We start from the raw sequence: 20,042 nt of genomic DNA, 5'->3' as shown, positions 1-20,042 counted from the left end.
AGTCTAGCCTGTCTTCTGGCTCTTATCTTGTGGGTTCAACATGTACCAGGTACTCTTCACTAGCCTTGGGGTCTGGAAGGTCCTGTGGTCACCTACTCTCGTACAGCCATGTTCTCTTTGATCAATGTTGACTATTGTTTTTAGTTATATACCTATATTAGTTACTTTTCCATTGCTACGATAAAACACCATGACCAAGGCAACTTACAAGAAAGAAGGATTTATTTGGCTCCTGGCTCTTGGGGGATAAGAGTCTGTCATGGCAGGGAAGTGGGGAGGGAGTAGCAGGCATCATAGCTGGAGGAGAAAATGAGGTCTCATTTCTTCAAACCATAAGAACAAAGGAGAGAGGGAGCACACTGGGGATGGCACATGGCTTTGTAACCTCAGAGCCTGTTCCCATACTTCCTCCAGAAGGCCACACACCTCCTGAACCTACCCAAACAGCACCACCAACTGGGAACTGCTGTGGATATTGCTCTGTATAAATAAAATGCTGATTGGCCAGTAGCCAGGCAGGAAGTATAGGCAGGACAAGCAGAGAAGAGAATTCTGGAAATAGGAAGGCTGAGTCAGGAGACACTGCCAGCTGCCACCATGAGTACCAACATGTAAGATACTGGTAAGCCATGAACCATGTGGCAAGGTAGAGATTTATAGAAATGGGTTAATTTAAGATAGAAGAACTAGATAACAAGAAGCCCGCCACGGCCATACAGTTTGTAAGCAATATGAGTCTCTGTGTGTTTACTCGGTTGGGTCTGAGCGGCTGAAGGACTGGCAGGTGAGAGAGATTTGTCCTGACTGTGGGCCAGGCAGGACCGGAGAAAACTTCAGCTACAGAGAACCAAGTATTCATACATCTGAGCCGATGGGAGGGGCATTCTCATCCAAACCACTGTAATACCCATCCATGTTTCTATGTGATGGCTTTCTTGTTTCTCTACTAGACTGTAAGTTCCTTGACGGTAGAGATTGTGCCTACATCTTTCATAGCCAAACTCACCGTGCCTATCAGCATTGGGAAGATGATGAATCTTCAATAAATATGCACTGAATGAATGAGTACATCAGTTATCCACTGCTTCAATATAAAATATTTGATAATTTGAAGTGATACATTATAAAGAATTAAATGGTGTATGTTTGGAGTACATGCAGATGGCTGAATATTTAAAGAAAAAAATTGAATCAACCTAGTGAATGGATGTGCTTCTATGAAATATTCTATTTTCTCTTCTATCATGATTTTCCTTTTATCATTTAGATTTAGCTTAATTGTAAATTCAGTCTACAAATTGGTGGAAATGGTTGTTTTTCTTTCGGGAATCAATTTGTTTATTGGTTAGCTCCATCCACAGTGTTTCTAATTGGTTATTTTGGCTTCATTTTGATCTGATCATGCAAATGAAGGAATACATTTTGTATCTACTTTATGCAAATAACTTCATTCATAGTATGTCAATGTACACTTAGAAATGTGAATAGGAAGAGTGCCTGTGTCTTAGTATATATTATTTTGAGTAGGCCATACTGCACTAATAACTCTGTGGGTGTTTATGTGCTGCATAGACACACATGCAGGCAGAACACCCCCATACACAAAGCAAAATAAAATAAAATAAAATAAAATAAAATAAAATAAAATAAAATAAAATAAAATAAAGAGCTAACATGAACGATGGTCCCAAGGCGTAAGATGGGACTTGTGAAGAACAGTAGGCTAGGATAAAAAGACAGAAGCAGGTCCAAGCATTCTCACAGAGGTCCCCTTCATGAGGGAGCTCTTAAACACTGAGTGGCTGACATGGCGGTCACTGTCACACTAGAGCTCTGTTCCCTGTGTCGCTGGGCCTGCAGGCCACCTGGCTTTCCCTCTTTGCTCCCGCCGCCTTCTGTGCACACTTTTTCTACAGTCAGGTGGCAAGGAATGCCCCCCCACACCCCCACACCCCTAACTACAAGCCCGACTTTGTCATTTTTGTGAATGTTGGGAAAATGGATGGGAAAATGGCTTTGAAATAAAAAAATCATCTTCGTATTTTTCAGATGTTTTCATTGATTGAGCCTCCCCATTATACTCTCATAGCATGGCAGGTCTGGCGCTCTCTCTCTCTCTCTCTCTCTCTCTCTCTCTCTCTCTCTCTCTCTCTTCTTTTCTCATCTATTTAAGGAAAATGTATTGTAAAGAGAGTTTTTATTTGTACTTTCATCTGTTTCCTGTGTTTTCAGAGAGTGAACAAATGTCATTGGATTTCATCCCTCTCTCCCTTCCAGAGAATGCCCTTTCTGTGTATATGGAGACCTCCAGATATGCTATTAGTATTTCTTGGTGGAAGCCACTGAAGAATCAGTATTCTTTATGCTTTAAAAGTAATTTTTCCCTGCAAGGAGTGGAGGCATTGCCCTTGGACCAGGTTTGCTTAGAGGATCTCCTCAAAGTCAATTTTCTCATGATATCTTAAAAAGGAGACAAAAATTCACAATGTGTCAGACCTTTGAGTGAAACATCATTTTGAAGACACCCCGGCTGAAATAGTGAAGTTCCGAGCTGAGTCTCAGAGAATGCTGGGAAAGGGCAGCAACCTCTGGTGGTCCAGGAAGCTGCTGATATATGCACATCATGGAGCAGTCTTTGTAAGACTGATGAGGAGTGACAAATGGAGGCTCTGGTAGAATGGAGTGGTCCATTAATCAAGGGCATTTGGATCTTTGAGCTTTCTGTGTGTGTGCTGGAATAAATTAAGGTAAAAGCTAATCCATCATGGCCACTGCAAGGAGCAGGTACATTGCTTGGAAAGTAAAAGGCAAGGAACAGGACGTGCATCTGCAGTGGGGGCGGGCTCCTTACCCCAGACTCAGTTGAAGTAATGAATGCCCGGAGGAAGCGTCTGGCAGCCATCAAGCTGTTGGCTTGTTGGTATCACACTCTATTGGCCTAGGAGTTCGAGTTAATGGGAAAAGAAAGAGAAGACTGGGATATAAGAAGGTACAACGTGCAGATTGTATCAACACCCGTGGGAGTAGAGAGCTTAGATGTCATTAGAAAAAAAATAATCTGGATGGCAACAGAGATTGATGGCAGAGAAGAAAGGAAAGGAAAAGGCCCTTTGAAAGTGCTTTTGCCTTGATCAAGAGGTGATTTATTTACTGTTTCACATGGCAAGAGGTATAAAATGAGTTTCCTGGGTTGTAAAGTGGGTGGGGGAGGGTTTAGATATGGCAGTCTGTTGGGGACTTAAGACAGTTTCCCGAACCTGTTGGCTCAACTGGTCTGACAGTTGAGCAGTATGAACATGTGGAGTCTGGAGTCACATGGGAGGAAGGACAGACATGTGGTGGCTAAAGGACAGACATAATGATTTAGAAGGAGACTGTGAAAGACATGGAACCAGACCGATGCTGGGAGGAACAGAAGATGCTGGGAGGTTTTATTTTTTTCAAGATAATAGCTTCTATTCACTGAGATTTAACCAAACATATTTGGGGGCTGGAGATATAGCTCAGTAGGTAGAGTTCTTGAGTAGCATGCATAAAATCCTGGGGTCCGTCCCCAGCACCTCATAACTCAGGTGCAGAGGTGTAACCTGTAGTTCTAGCACTCAGGAGGTAGAGTTAGCAGGATCAGAGGTTCAACGTCATCTTCAGGTGTATAATGAGTTAGAGACCAGATTAGGTTACATAAGACCCTGTCTAAAAAAAAACAGAGTATATTATTTGGGTTACTCATATATTAAAATATGAGATAGATGCAAACTTGTGCCCATGTGCTAGTCAGTTGCCAGATACCCGTTCTTCCTCCCACATTGATTCTAATAGATGGACTGCGGCACAGAATAGTTGAACAGTGTGATAAAAATACAGTGAAGCTGAAATGGGTTGGTTGAGATTTAAAACACATGATTGAGAGTTCGGACTAAGCTGCCACCCTGCCTGAGAGGTAGTATAGAGACCTACCATTTTCATAGGTATAAGTAGAGGTATGTCCTACTGTCTCAGGCAGTAATTAGAGGGCAAAAATAAAGGTTGACATCTATGTTGTTTCCTACACACTTTCTTGATTTCATGACCCCAGAGTCTTGGCCCTGTCCTTTGTTTTTGTTTATTCTCTTTCCCCTTCCTTTACTTGTATCTACCTCTTAGAATGTGGTTTTGATACGCCTTTTCATTCTGCTTTGCTCCTTGTTTACATCCAGGCTGAAAACACAGAACAGTAGTTAAAGGTATGGTGTTTTATGCTGGGCTGCCTAGGTTCAAACCTCGTTTTCCTAGGAGGCTAACTGTTGTGGGATTTTTGGTGCTTTGGTTCCCTCTCAGTTTAGTTTTATCTATGGCGACGAACTAAACTAGCTCACAATTTTGTAGCTTAAAATGACCACAATGGTTTAGTTGCTCACAGCTCTAAAACTCAGCCAGAGCTTAGCATGTGGAGGTCTGATGTGTGTCTGATCTCTGTTCTATGTATTGTTCATTGAGCTGCTGGGGGAGGGAACATAAAGGGGACAGGTGGGAAGGCTTGATTGGAGCTACATGAGGATCCAAGATGGCTTCCTTTACAGCCTGAAACTCAGCTGGGCTAGATGGATCCAGATGATCTAGATGGTCGATCCCACGTTGTTTTTTCACATGACCTCTTATCATTCAAAACCTAGGCTTCTCTGCTGGGTCTCAAGACAGTAAAAGCAGAACCCTGCAATGCACAGAAGGAAAAGCCATCTAATGATATGTTTGCTTGTTTGTCTTGTTTTGTTTCTTTGTTAAAGAGAATTAGACAGCCATACTAAGTTTAAGGGGCAGAAATAGGCTCCTTCTGATGAGAGAAATGGCACATGGGACAAGGGAGGTGTCTTAGTTAGGGTTTCTATTGCTGTGAAGAGGTACCATGACCATGGCAACTTTTAGAAAATATTTAATTGGGGTGGCTCACTTACAATTTCAGAGGTTCAGTCCATTATCTTCACGATGGGGAGCATGGCAGTGTGCAGGCAAACACGGCACTGGAGTTAAGAGTGCTACATCTTGCAGGCATCAGGAAGTTGACTAAGAGCCACACTGAGGGAAGCTTGAGCAAAAGAGACCTCAAAGACTGCCTCCCCAGTGACACTTCTTCCTACAAGGCCACACCTCTTGATAGTGCCACTCCTTTCGGGAGCCATTTTCTGTCAAACTACCACAGGAGGGTATGGTTGTGTGTGGGTATTATTGGAAGACAGTCTACTTCCAGGAGGATAAATGATCCTTCCTAATTGTGTGGTTGATGTAGGCTGTTCACATGATGAATTTCTTATTTCTAACAAAAATGAAATGAGCCATCTAGAGGAAAGTTTAACAAGTTACAGGCTCTGGGATTCTCTGTGAGACAAAATACATACCAGTGAGTATTTGGAGCATGGTGTGAATTTAATGTCATGATGCTCATTATAAGTCAAGTAGATTTATAAAAGTAAGAAATTAAATGCATCTACTGGTTAGGTATGATCTTTACTTCAAAGTCAAACACTTGAAAAGATTATTGCAGGAATAAATTTGTAATTTTAAATAGGAGCTACTTGTAGGAATTCATAAAGTAGTTGTAGTAGACAGCCTGGAATGGATGTTGCTCAGTGTATTTGGACATTCCTGCATCACATATGCCATAAATAAGGGGACATAATATATGTCCATGCCCTTGGTTTCTGAGATTGATCATGAACCTTGAAGAGAATCCCATGATTAATATGGTGTATACCATCATTCAAGAAAGACAGAATCAGAAAGTCACCTCAGCAAATCTGGTCAACTAAATATCATGAATTCTATGTAATGTTACAGATATGAGAAGTTTCTCCTTTCTTTCATGTGAAATTCTGAAAAACTTCTCTTCAAAGGTTTTCATGCCCTTTACCCAGGATCAGAACAGCACTTTAATCCTCAAGACCATCTCCATGGAAGGCTATTATTTTTCATCTGACATAAATGAATTTAAGCAAACACACTAATTTAGACACTTGCTCTCAGTCACCATTCCTTCATGAACAGCCAGTGAGTGAAATTAATCCAGGCAGGAAGACAAAGCATGGAAAAAGAGAAAATAAATAACTTCAGCAATAGAGGCATCTGACATCTTGTTTAGGAAGTGGTTAAAAACTCAGCATTCTGGAGGAGTGAACTGAAGAGTAATTTAAAGGTATGAGAAATGGTGACTTAAACTGTCCTTTCTTAGGACTTACAAGTAACTTACCACACCCAGTTTTCATCTTTAGACCTAATCTCTTGGTGAGAGGAGACTCTTTTATACGTCTGTTGTTGGTATGCCCAACTTCTATATCGAATTTGTTTACCCACTTGATTTGAATTTATTTAGTTGTAATAAGGGAGATAATCCCTGAAGTATAGTGGCTTAAATTAGACGGGATATTTTATTTCTCTCCTGCAGAACAGTCCAAGTTAATGATGACATCCAAACTGTGGCATGTCCATCTCTGAAGTGGACAAGGAAGTGATTAGAGCTATTGCTGTCTTATACCTGCTAGAAAAAGAGACAAGAAATGTAGGGAAGGGGAGCAACTTTTATAAATCTAGAACTCATTTTCATTACTAATGCTCACTTCCCATTGGTCAAATTTGATCACATGTCTGTAGTAAAGAATAAGGCTGGAAAAACTAGTTTCTAGAAGGCAGCTAGCTGTATGTTAACTCCCGAGTTGATTATAGAGTTTCTATCATCAAAGATAAAAAGGAGAAGACACTGCAAGGGTATTAGTAATTCATAATCTTCATTATATTGTGAGCTCCCTGAGGATCAACAGTTTTACTCCTTCAGCACAAAGCAGGTACTCCTTAACTATCTGCTTAACTCAACCAAATATTATCAAATAGACTTTTCCTGAATGTGCATTTATGTGCATAAGTCTCCCTTCAAATATTAGTCCCACAATATAGTTCTGTGCATCGATTCACCTAAAGATTCGTCTTATAACCTATACAAAGTATGCATTCAGTCATGGTCAATTAATGCTTATGAAATGTTCACCATGTCCCCAGACTTTGCTAGGATCTGAACTTACGGCAAAGAATGAGGCTAATCAAATTCTTTCCTTCCAGAATCTTCATCTAGTGAGGGTGACAGATATCCAATAATTGCATCCAAATAAGTAAGTTATTTAGAAAGTACAGTATATCGTGAAGGGAAAGGTCTAAGATGTAATGGCAGTATTTAATATGAAACCTAACTTGCTTGGGAAATTCATGGAACTCTTCCCAAGAAAATTCATGTTTGAATTTAGCCAGTCAAGAAGTAATTATTGATCATCCTTTTATTTTATTTTAATTTTTTGTGTGTATATGTTTGTGTTCATGAATGTGTGCCTGTGTGTGTACATACATGCAGGTGGGAAAAAAATGTGGAGGCCAGAAACCTCAGCTATAATTCCTTAGGTACGACTGACATTTTTTCTTTTGAGACAGGGTCTTATTATGTAGACCAACTTGTGTAACTTGTGTAAACCAGTTTAGCCTTGAACTCATAGAGATCCATCTGCCTGTGCTTCCTGGGTGCTGGAATTAAAAGTGGCTACCTTTACTTTTTTGATACAGGGTCTCTCATTGGTATGGAGCTCAGTGAGTTAAAGCTAAGTTTGCTGGAACAAAACAAAACAAAACAAACAAACAAACAAAAAGAAACCAAACCCAACAAAACCTTAGGATCCACATTTCTCTATCTCTTGAATGAGATTATAAGCATGTAAAATCACACTTGACATTTTTTCGTGGGTTCTAGGGTATCAAACTTGGGTCTTAATGACTGTAAGGCATATGTGCTACTGACTGAGCTCTCCTGCTTCCCAGCCCTTATTGAATATTTTCTAACTCCTGGGTACTTTTTACAGGAATTGTGGACAGAAAAGAGTAGCAAATGCCTATATAAAAAGTACAGGGAAGAATGTCTTCATTAAATATAATAGCATTTATACTGTCCTGGAAAGGACTTTCTGGAGTTCAGGAACATACAAGGAACTGAAGGTAATTAGTGTGTCTGTAACCAGAAGAAGAGGATGCAAGCGGAGTACAGAGCAAAGCTGGAGAAGCAGGGTAGATTTAAGGCATGAGAAGTTTTGCCATCAGACTAAGAAAGTAAGTCTTAATTCTGTAGGCACTGAGAAGGCTTTTGAAGTTTAAGACAAGGAAGGCCATGCCTTCATTCATTTTCACTTATCAGATATTTTAGAGGCTTTATTATGTGGCAAGCTTTGACTAGGTAGTGAGTAGCCAATATGACAGATGCTTCCGGGACTAATTAGACTTTGCCATCAATTTCCTTTTCTTTAATAGTGAAACCCTTGGTTGTTGGTTGGGTCTATGCAAAGCTAAAGACTACATTTTCAGTCTTTCCTTGCAGCAGACGATCATGTGTGGCAGGTTTGTCTGGTGAGATATAAGCTAACATATTTAAAGGATAGGGCCCTTTTTGTTGTTGGTTTGTTTGCTTTGTTTGTTTGTTTTTGCATAATCTTTTTCCTTGCTATTTCGCAAAGAGAAGTTATAACTATATCCAGACATAAAAGCCTTGAAGATAGCAGAGAAGTTAGATAGAGACACAGCCTCTTGGAAATCTGGAAGCCATCCTATCAGCCCACGACCATTTACCTCTGGACTACCCCTACATGAGAGCAAAGTGGGCCCTTAATCTCGTTGACATCAATGTTAGTTTGTAACCAATGGAGAAGCTCATCTTACCTGGTGTAGTTGACAAGGTCTGGGTTCTCCTGGAGCTATATTCTACTGTGGAAAATAGGTAACAAAAAAGAAAGAGAAAGATAATGGGAAATCAGCACTGTGAGGAAAATGGTCTTTGTGTGTGAGGATATAACGGCACAAAACATCTAACATACAAATACCAGGAGAGTAATCTCATAGAAATGCCGAGGACATCAACTACTTAAGCTTGCTTCTCCATGATCCTCACCCCCACAGTTTTCCCTTTAGCCACAGTGAAAGCTGCCCTGCCTTTGACCCAAGGCCAGAGGTGAATGTGCTTGTGTTTTGTTTAATGACAGACTCTGTACTCATCTAGCCTACCTCCATTTGCAAATCACAGATTGGAGGCTAGAACAGGGGCATTATCTGTGGCTCATCTAGCTTACCACCATTTGCAAATCACAGATTGGAGGCTAGCACAGTGGCATTATCCCCTGTTAGAGCTGATTAACCCTTGGAAAGCATTTAATAGACGTTTAGGATGAGAAGGCAATGATTTACTTGGGACCTTTCCCACAGAGGAATTATGCTTCTTTTTCTTAGTATTCTGAAATTATCCCTTTAGCTGTGGGGCTAGAGGCCACAGTGAGAGTCTTTGGTGTGTATAGGCCATGTTTCTTGACTTTGTTTTTTCTTTCCCTGAGTATCACTTTTTAAAAACTTTGTTTAATCTTTGAGGATTTCACACACACACACACACACACACACACACACACACACACAATCACACACGTTTATATGTGTGTATATATATATATATATATATATATGCACATGTGTGCACATATACACATAGATGCACACAATGTGATTTGATCCAATCTACCCCCAAGGCCTTTCCCCTCCAACCCCTCTTAGACCCATCTTCCTATCTCCCTTCCAATTTCTTGAGCTCATTATTTTTAGCCACTAACACCAACTTGTGCTATTGGTATGAATATAAGTATATGGGCTATCCAATGTAGCACATGCCAAAAAAAAATTTAAGAGCCAGAAGTTGTAGAGGACTGCTGTAAAACAGCGTTGTCTGGACATGACAGGTCTTTTGTACATTTTTTCCAACATAATATTTTTATTGATTATTTGAGAGTTCCACATAATGCACCTGAATCACATTCACTTCCCAGTCCTTCTAGGTCTACCCCCTGCCTTGTGACCTCCCCCAAGAAAAAGAAGAACAGAAAAAAACAAATTTTGTGTTGCCCATATTGTGCATTTTAACTCACGGTGGCTGTGACTACATACATCAGATCTGTATAAGGTCAAGGTCATCAAAGCTCCAACATGGATGGGGAGGGTCTCACCAGGCTTTACTCCTTCCCGAGGAGCTATAGGCAGTTGATGGTTTCTGGGGCAGGAAGTGCCAGTCTTCTTCAGTGATAAGTAGGACTTTGATTCAGTGGGACTGATAGGCAAAGGTGTTCTTTTAATGGTTGGGGAACAAGAAAGGCCTAAGAAATTCTGTTCGATCAATACAATGAATAAGATACTTGATTTTGAGTAAGCTGAAATTATTTCAAAAACTCCTGAGGTGGATATGGCAATACACATCTGCAATACTGCCACTGAGGAGACTGAGGCAGGAAGATCATGAGTTTGAGATCAGCCTAGGGAACATAGTAAGACCCTGCACCAAAAAGAAAGATTCTGGACCTGAGATTATTTGGACACTTGTTAGATCCACGGAACCTGTCCATTACTTCTGACTTGTCTTGTTGCCCTGTACTACACTTGTCTCTTACTGAATTTTAATCTTTCTATCAAGTTACATTGTAATTAATATTTACTAGGGAGCCTTGAAGAGATGACTGAGACCATGATTTTAAGAACATTAGAACTTCTTGAAAGAATGCTTCATGAACTAGATAAGAGGTTTCCCATGAGAAGCACCAAGAGTCAGAAGAATCTTCCTTTAGTTCTAAGTTAATTCTTCGATTTGCTCATCTGGTAAACAGCAGCTGTAGTGGCGATGGTCCCAGCACCAGTTCTCAGGAACTAGGTGTGCCTAGAACATCAAAATGATCTACTAAGAAGGACAGAGGCATGGGTAGTTATTGTTGTACAGCAGTTGTCAAGGAGATTGAAACATTCTACCCTGCAGGAAAGATCATCAAGACAAGAAGTAACCGGCTCAAAATAGCTTCAGGAAGTCCCTGAAGCTAACCAAATTCACTAGCACTTCCATGTACATAAAGACAGAAGTCTGCTGAGTGCCATTCTAAGACAAGTCCAGCAACTGGAAGAAGCAGAGACCAGTGGAGTTGCCTGGAAGAGGCTCAGACCATCTGAACCAAAATGTGTTTCAGGTTTCCAGATTTTGTGAGTTATAACTTATGCTGGTGATACAGCTGCCTTTGAATAATTTCTACTCCTGTAAGTAACTCCTCACCCATATTTCTGTAAGCAACCCCAACAGAAGGCATGGGTTCACCAAGTTGAACTCTGTTGCTGTTTATACTCTGATCTGTTGTCAGTTCCCAGTCTGGGGTGAGTAGATGAGTGTTTGTGTCTCCCTAGGAATAGTGTCACACAACACTTAGGAATGTGGAAGCTGATCAGTCATGCACATAAACTTAAAGAAGGTATAAAACAGGACTTAGGAGGATGGGTGATGGAGTGAAAAAACATGGCATCAAGAGCATGCTCTGCCACTGTTAGCTATATAGCCTTAGGAAAGTCCCTTAATTTCTTTGTAGTTCAGCTTCTCCATCTGCCAAAGGAAAGCAAGGGTACTGTGACAGTTAAGTAACTCCATGCATGGGGTGCATTTAGCCTAATACCTAACACCTAGTAAACATTAAGATGCAGGTTGCAAGTCTATTACTGATGATGCTTTGCCATTGTATGAGCAGTCTGCACATACTAGATGTCTTGGTTTGGCTGCCTCCGAGAAAGGGAATCTGAATCAAAGTTTTGTAAAATCAACAAAGATGTAATAGAATATCTTTCAGGAGAGATGCGCCATCTGGAAGGCATGAAGTATAAAAGAAGCACTTACAGATCCTCAGAAGGAGTCCTTATTAGCGTTTAGGGGATTATGTAGCAGACAGTGTTGTTTGCATTCTGCACCTTCCATCTAGGGTATCATGGGTAAATGTCTACATCCTATTCTTTTTCAATAGAACTTCATTTTCTCCTGGATATCGCCCTTCACAAAAGGGGTCCTCCTCCACACTCAAAGAATGTGTCCTGATTTCTTTGAGCCAATAAAGAATTTCTGTTTCTAATATATTATTTTGGGACTAGGCATTGTGTGGTAGTAAGCGTACCCCTGTGTGAGTGAGCATTCATGACATGAACACAGCCATGTCAAGGACCCCAGTGTCTCAGATCCTTGGGAATAGCAAGGCCTTCTTCTGGACTGAGCATGGATGTTGACATTGTGTGCAGACAACTATAGCTTCCTCCTCCTGGATGGCAGCAACCTGAGACTATTCCCCTACAGAGACTGCCTATCCCCCAACCAAGATTAGTTAGCCCACTCTCTCATTCAGTAGTTTATAATAAACGCACTGCTTATCTGGGCTGCTGGTCTGTCTCCATCAGAGTGCGTGACCCACCCAATCCCAGCTTTCCTGTATGTGTGTCTGTCATTCCTTCATTTCTAGTAGCCCTGATTAGGTTAATTTAAGAGCCATGCAGTTTTCTGCCAGCATTGTATTGATTGGATCTGTATTACTGTGACTGAAGTACCTCATAGAAAGGACTCAATAGTGGGGAGGATAATTTTGGCTCGTAGTTTCAGACCATCATGATACGAAAAATATGGCAATGGGAATATGAGATGGTGTCAGAGATAAAGCAGAAAGTACAAGGACAGGTAGAATCTTCAAAGATCCAGGTCTTCTGACCTACTTCAGACAGCCAGCTCCACCTCTTAAATTTCCACAGTCCTCCAAAGAACATCACAACCTGGGGCACATGTGCTCAGAACATGGGCCCATGGGGAACATTGACAATTCAAACCATAATAAGCATGTTATTCAGTTCTGTTAATGAAAAATAATAACACTGTCTGTGGGACTTCTTAGAATTTTCCCAGAAGGTTCTAGTTCACTCTTGAATTCAGAAGGAGATGGTCTGTTTCCTGTGAGAGCTTGTTTGTTCTACATATGAGCCTGGAACTGCATGGCACCATCTTATGATTATGGAAAGTTAGTGTGATACACAGTTTCTGTGCTGAGATTTGATGGAGTCCAAACACCTGACACAGGACCTTTTTACACACAAGACAATCTTAAACTCCCAATGAGACTTCTTAAGTTGTCTTCAAGTGAGACATGGATCCTGACATCACTCACAGGTATCCTCAACTTACTGTTTCAACTATGAAAAGTACAGTAGTTAGGCTTTGCTGTTTATTATTTTTAGTCATTGTATACTTGTGAGCTAATCATACAAAGCATTTTCTCCAAGAGAAAAAAAAGGTTTCCAAAGGATAGAGGGTGTCTCTTCTCAAATATGTGTGGTAAAATGAAATGAGGCTTTCACAGAGCGAACGCCTGGATCCTTGTCTTTGATCTGAAACTTGGTATCTGCGAGCTTTAGACAAATTACTTTTCTCTCAGCCTCTGACACATCATCTTTAAACTGCTGTTAATAACAGTGAATTCACCCTCCCCTTGCAGCAAAGATCAAGTAAGCTAGCATGTACAGGATGTACAGTGACACTTCTGAAATGCTACAGGAATGCAAAACATCAGTGACACCGTTCTCAATTACACCATCCTGTCTCAAGTCCACCGAAAGAAGGGGGCCTGCTGCTGACATTTTGGAGTGCTTTGACTGTTTGGTTTTGTTTTTTCCCCCTAAATCTCTGATTCTCCAGAGGAGAAATTAAAACTGGTTCCCATTCCAGGGTAACATAAAAAAGGACAACTCTGAGAGGTGATTTATCCTCTTTTTCTTGGAATATTAAGCCAAGGAAAACTCAGTAAAAGGAATTTACTCAATCAAATCCTCTCAGAACAATGTATCAGCCATTCCAGAACTTTCTATGGTTTCTATTGCATAGGTACAATATGGGGAAGTTCAAATACTTGTATCCCTGGTGGGAGACAGAATTCAACGTATAAATATAGGAAGGACTGTGACCATGTGAGGAGCTGGAAAGCTGGTCTCCAGACCAAATATCAGAGGGATGACATCTTTTAGAACCTGAAACTCACTTCAAAGGGAGTAAAGAAAACCCTTTAACATGTCTAAAAGAGAAGCCTTAGAGTGTCTGTGGAGTGGGGCAGGCTGTTTTCCTGTTTGTGTTGGGCTTTTACTATTTTTCTGGGTGGTACCATTCTCTGGTCAGCCATGAGATTGGCAGGGTTTTGAAGTGTGACCATTAGAATTAGATTTTCAGAAACTCCTACTAAAAAAAACAGAGAAGAAGAAATTTAGGATTTGACATTTCGGAGTCTCATTAATAGTGGTGGTACAAGCCTGTTCAATAATGAAACAGGATGGAAAATAATATGACTGTATCCAAAAAGGACTTCCAAGACTGGAGCGTTAAGTCAACAGTTAAGAGTATTGGCTGCTCTTTGAGAACCCAAGTTTGATTCTTAGAACACATGTGGAGGCTACAACTCCAGTTCCAGGGGATCTGACACCCTGGTTTGGCCTCTGAAGGCACAAGTCACACATTTGACACATAAACGTACAAGCCAACAGAACATCTATACACATAAAATTTAAAAAATAGTACAAAAGGAACTTCAAAAATATAGCCATTTGGTGTTGTGGAAGCTGCAGGTCTCCATGGAAGCCATTCTCTCTACAGCATGGGGAGGAAGTATGTGGGTGCTAATTGGGATATTCCAAAAATCTGAATTATTTGTAGCCTTGGGATTCTTCCTCCAGGGAAAGCTTCTCCTTGCTTCCTCTGTCTAGTCTAGTGCTCCACCATGCAAAGTTTAAATGACCAGCACTTCATGATAAACCACTTTCTTCTTTTTCTTATTTTATCTAAGGTGTTTGTTCATTGCCTATGGATGTTACGTGGTGTTCAACTATTTGATCTGTAAGTTTTACTCAGGGTGGTAAAGAAAGCCTTGCAAAATAAATGGCTGATAATATTTAGATTTCTCAAAGAGAAAACAACTTTGTGGTCGAAGAGAATTCTTCGGTTTTCTCACCAGTTGACTCCAGGTTGTGTGGATTTAACCTTCTCTTTTCAGAGTATTTGTCAAGGCCAACACCTCCTGGCTCAAAAAGCGCTTGAAAGAAAGAAAATTCACTCACTGGCAAATGTAATGATGAGGGCTAGCGCATTCAGAGAACCACTGAGAAGACAGATGTATAGGCTTCTGGGCATTAACTCCTCTGCTTGATGATTCCTGCAGAACTGACCACACATGTGTGCTGGCCACACTCGACTACTCGTCCTTCCATGATGCTTTTGTGTAGGAGGTTTATTTCCTAAACTATGTTTCTAGGTTACCAGTCTTTAGGAGAGCTGAAAGTTGCATGAGTATTTAAGTTGGAACAGCAAGCTTGTTTTCAGTGGAAAAAATCACACCATGATAAAAATTGAAACTCAAATACTTTCTGCATACATACAAAATTCTACTCTGTGTATAGGTTATACCTCACTTTTTATAGGACTTTAATCTTGATTCTCCAGGCTTTGTTGAGCACTGCTTTTAGGCACAAAGAAAGTTAGTGTATCGTTTCTGAGCCAATATAATATTAAGATGGAACTAGCTTTTTTATATAATCCAGAAAGCTACCAAACACTGGGTATATATGTGTTTGGTAAAGTTTATTCTTCATGACTTGTAAATTCCCCAAATTAAGTTACAATGTAAACATGGTACTTTAAGTCATTATGACTATCCTTGTTTGGCTTACCATAAAACGAATTACTTACAAATAAACCTAGAATACAGAGCACCATGTTGAGTTAAAGCACAGGTAAGCTAAAGTTGAAGGGGTGTCCCAGGATCTGTTTCCTGATTCAGCAACATGCTGAAAATAAATGGGGAGCAAAACATTTACTTAAAGGGGTGGGGTCTAAAAAAATGATGACTCAGAGTAGGCAGTTCTAGATGAAACAGGCAATGGGAAGTGTCGGACTGTGAAAAAGTAGCTTAGATTGCCCCGTCAACTTCCCGTTTCCACAGACACAGCACCTGATCCCAACGCTCCAGCAAGCCGCTGCCATCTTACTCTTGACCCATGGCAGGAGCCTTTGCTTCTGCTCCCATTAAGGTCTTCATTTCAAGTGATTTTAGTATCTGAGTGCTGGCTCAAGCTAGATACGTGGAAGAGAGACTCCTTTCAGAGGATCCTACGCTGCTAGTGAAGCGGTCATAATGGAAGGCAGCCAAGGAGTCAGTTCAGCCTTCCTGAGATCGGCGTCCCTAAAGCCAGAGCAACTGGAAATGGCTGAGAGATGCATTAATATGACTCTAACTTCTGAAACACGGGAGTGGGAGCAGAATCAAAGACAGATAAGGAGAGAGACAGGCAGAGAGAAGGACAGCAAGACAGACATACAGAAAGACACACAGAGGATGATCTTTTAGTCTCTAGCCACACACAGTGACAGTTCATATAAGGAAAACAAAAGACAAAACAAAAATCCCAGGTCATTTTCCAAAGGAAATCATTTATCAGCAGTAGGTAGAGACAAGATATAATGATGCCTTGATTAAGCAGGAAAAAAAATGCCCCAAGTACCACTTTATGTACAGGAAAAATTTCAGATTTGTTAATATTTGCATCTAAGAAAATGTGCGATAGCTACCCAGCTCATTGATTATATTCTCTTGTTAGTAACTTACAGTTTGGAGCAGCATTTAAGAACTTTGATCCTAAACTCCAGTTTTTGAGGTGCCCATAAATACTGCAATTAGGAAACCCCTCGGGGATATGCATCAGGGAGTATGACACACACACACACACACACACACACACACACACACACACACACACACACACCAATGGGCAGCATCTTTCTTGCTTTATTCTGCTGAGAAAGCATCCTAAACCAATTCAGCATTGTTCTGACTTGGTTCCTGGAGCAGAGGAAGGTGCTTTTGTTCTCCTCTTCAGCCTCGTGGGGTGTGAGATGCTCAAGCGGAAGGACATGTCAACGTTGAGGGTAATTCAATCTTTCAGAGAAAAGGCAATGGAGGATCAAACAGCCCAGTGTCTTCTCAGGAGCAAATAGAAAACGCCATGAGTCTCTCTGCCCCCCAGGCAGATTGATGACTTGGTGTCTGGCGAATGTGAAGATTAACACTCTCCAACTTCTATTGTCTAGACCTGGCCAAGTCAGAAGATTAATGTCAACAGGGAGGCAGCCTGCACTGGATGCCGAAATCCAGATCTCACCTTCCACTGGGCTGTAGATCAAAACAGACTTCCTGTTAGACTCCTGGAAGGAGATTTGCAGATCAGAGAGAGAGATATCCATGTCAAAGTGAAAGGCAAGGCCAAAACAGAAAGGCTGGTGAGAACCCAGGTGGAAACAACCGCAGGCATCTCAGATCTTGATGGGGCGACTATGGCTTCGCTTGGCTCAATAAGAAGGCTAATAGGAGGATAGGGAACTTGTCGATGGTTACAACATAATTCCTCCTAGTAAAGGTAGAGTGTGAACTGCCGTTCAGTTTCTACTTTTTGGATATAGAAACTTTTCATTGAAAGAAATTGGAGAGACTCATTTACCATTTCTCTTTCCCCTAGAAAACACTTAGATTCATTTATTTCACAGAAAGTGGGAGGACTAAGATTAATCATGAAATGCACTTTGCTGAAATGTGAGCACAGAGCTGGCTGGAATTCAGAGCAGGAGTGGTTAGTGGTCCTGCCTTCCTACTGAAGAGTCACTGTGGGCAGGTTGTGAGTCGCCAGCAGCTGTAATTCACTCTTGGTTTTGGCCAATTCCTTGGTTATGTTGTTTATTAATTTTCATTGTTCACATGTTTACTGGACAATTAAGTACTGTTCTCTTTTTACTTCCGACAGTGGGTTTTAAAGAACTGTCAGGGTGGAGGAGGTAAGGCCTCACCTGCGGGCATCACCTGCTTGCATTTCTGTTCTGTACCCTAAGCTATGAGTGACTGGTGAGGATGTTGCAAGAGGGCTTGTAAGATGGCATTGAGAAAATCAGGGCAGAAATCACTATAGGGGTTTGAATCTTAGAAATGTGCTGACCCAAAGTGTGTCTTAGAATAGAACTAACGGGATTAGGTGTCAGGTTGAAGAGGAGGTAGAGTCAGAGGAGGGGAGAGCTTTGGCTGATTTATGAGCCGACTCCTCTTTGAGGTATTGGGTTTGTTTTTTTGTTTTGTTTTTTTATTTATTTATTTTGTGTGTGGGTTTTTTTTTTTGTGTGTGTGTGTGTGAGAGAGAGAGAGAGAGAGAGAGAGAGAGAGAGAGAGAGAGAGAGAGAGAGAGAGAGAGAGCGCCAGGGTTCAATGTGGTTATTTACAGAATCCTGCCTGCCTCCAGTTCATTGAAATCGTCTGCTGTTTCACAAAGACTTTGACTTTTGCCCGTTTTGGCAAAACATCTTAATTATGTCAGAAACTTGACTTAGAGACTCTGTCCCGCCAGACTATTCCAACATCTTCTCTCGAAAGTGAATGAAGCATCCACTAAGGAGAGGAGTCACATTTTAAGATTGTCAATGTAGGACAGAACCAGGAATTAAAAACAACAGTGAAGTCAAGGAGCTGAGACATTAATGATACTCATTTCCTTCTAGAAAGGGACATTGAAAAATATATTGTCTTCAATAATTGAAGTATAAATAAGAAGGTCCAAGAATAATTCAAATGTTTCTAATGCAGACACTTTCTGAATATAGCTGAGTATATTTTGAACATTGCTCCTGAAACTACAGAGGATTCACCGTCACTTATCTGCAAAGTATACTTCAAAGCTTTGGCACTGTGCAGTTTTCTGATTTGAAGTTCTCTCAGCTAAAAAGCCCTGGCTAAGTGCCATTCTGCATAATACAGTCTTTTCACACTTGCAATTAAAATAAGCTAATAATTTAGCTTAACAATCTGGTGCTGCCCAAGAAGTCCTCCTCAACAGGCTGGAGTTTTGCATGTGAACAGTTAGTCCTTACTCTTCCCTCTCTATTGCCTACAGCTGGTCTTCATATTGTTCAAAGCGAGTGACGTCACCGGGATTGTTAGGGCGATGGTAGTACACTGGTTTCTAATGATTTTAAATGTCCTCCGAAGCACTCTGTTCTTACCCCGAAGATAATTAACTGGAAATCAAAATTATTACTAGTTTGAAGATTGCCAGCCAGAATTCTTGTGCTTTGTTCATCTTCGTAAAAACAATTTATAATCCGTACTATTTATAACATGCTGTTAGCGTGCCACATTTTTTGAGATTCATTCCAGAAAGGTTATATAAGCCTTTCCTTCTTCCAAAGGAAGGTTTTAATCAGGGATTTTCTCTTGTGTTTCATCATTTTAACTTAAGGATGTCCTCCAATTCGTCTAGATCAGAGTTGTCTTTCAAGCGTTAGAGAGCACACCTCTTCTACATCTCTCTTCCTTTTCTCCCACATCACTGCCCCATGCCCTCTTTCCTTTACCTCTCTACTGCATCTTTCCTTTGTTATCATCTTCTGTTTCTCCATCTTCCTCTTCTTCTCTAAGCCATGGCTTTGAGAAACTTCATATACCTGACATGAATTTTCCACTTGGAGATCATATAATAACCAATTCAGAAGCAAGAGCCAGCAATATTGGTAGAAGAGACTCAAACATGCAAAGTATTAAGGTAGCTTATGTAACTCCCGTCTCTTCTCTTATTTATTCATTCAGCTAACACACATTTACTAGTCTGTGTGTGCCAGACACCCAGAACTTGAAATATGGTACTCAGGGCCAAGGAGAAGCAGTAGTAAAAATGAAATAGCCATGTAATTGAAATTGGGAGGTATGTGTTCGTGGAAGAGTTTGGACTTCTGTGGGATCATATAATGAAGGGAACAAACTCTCTAGTTGCATTGTTTGGAGTGAGCTTCTTGGAGGTAAGGCCACTGACACTAGGACTTGGATCATGGAGAGTTACAAGGGCAGTAGGCAATTTCCCATAGTCAGGGCCAAACCCCAAGACCTCTGGTGAGGAGAAAGATAGATTGGCGGGACAGTAATGCCAGCAAGGGGTGGAAGCAAGGGGGCCAGGTTGGTAAGGGACTACGAAATTTGCTCTAAGAATTTTGACCTTAATCCCCAGAGTCATGACAAAACCATTTAAGTAGAAAGTGGACAGCATCTTGCACCTCTCAGCATTTTATTTTCCCTTAAGACTCCCTGGTCCTGGTGTTTGGCCAA

The 20,042-nt window shown here is 40.9% G+C and overlaps 1 long non-coding RNA gene across 1 annotated transcript; it reads right to left on the bottom strand.

Moving 5' to 3' along the window:
* Positions 1–3,766: 3,766 nt before the first annotated feature.
* LOC131906008 (uncharacterized) lies at positions 3,767–10,767 on the bottom strand. Its single transcript, XR_009378092.1, has 3 exons — positions 10,627–10,767; positions 8,716–8,760; positions 3,767–4,690 (listed from the first exon to the last, which is right to left on the bottom strand). It is a non-coding gene; the product is annotated as an uncharacterized LOC131906008 (long non-coding RNA).
* Positions 10,768–20,042: the final 9,275 nt, after the last annotated feature.

The sequence above is a fragment of the Peromyscus eremicus genome, chromosome 3, assembly GCF_949786415.1.
Source record: "Peromyscus eremicus chromosome 3, PerEre_H2_v1, whole genome shotgun sequence".
In the NCBI taxonomy this organism is placed as follows: Eukaryota; Metazoa; Chordata; class Mammalia; order Rodentia; family Cricetidae; genus Peromyscus; species Peromyscus eremicus.
This window is presented reverse-complemented; position numbering and strand designations above follow the sequence as displayed.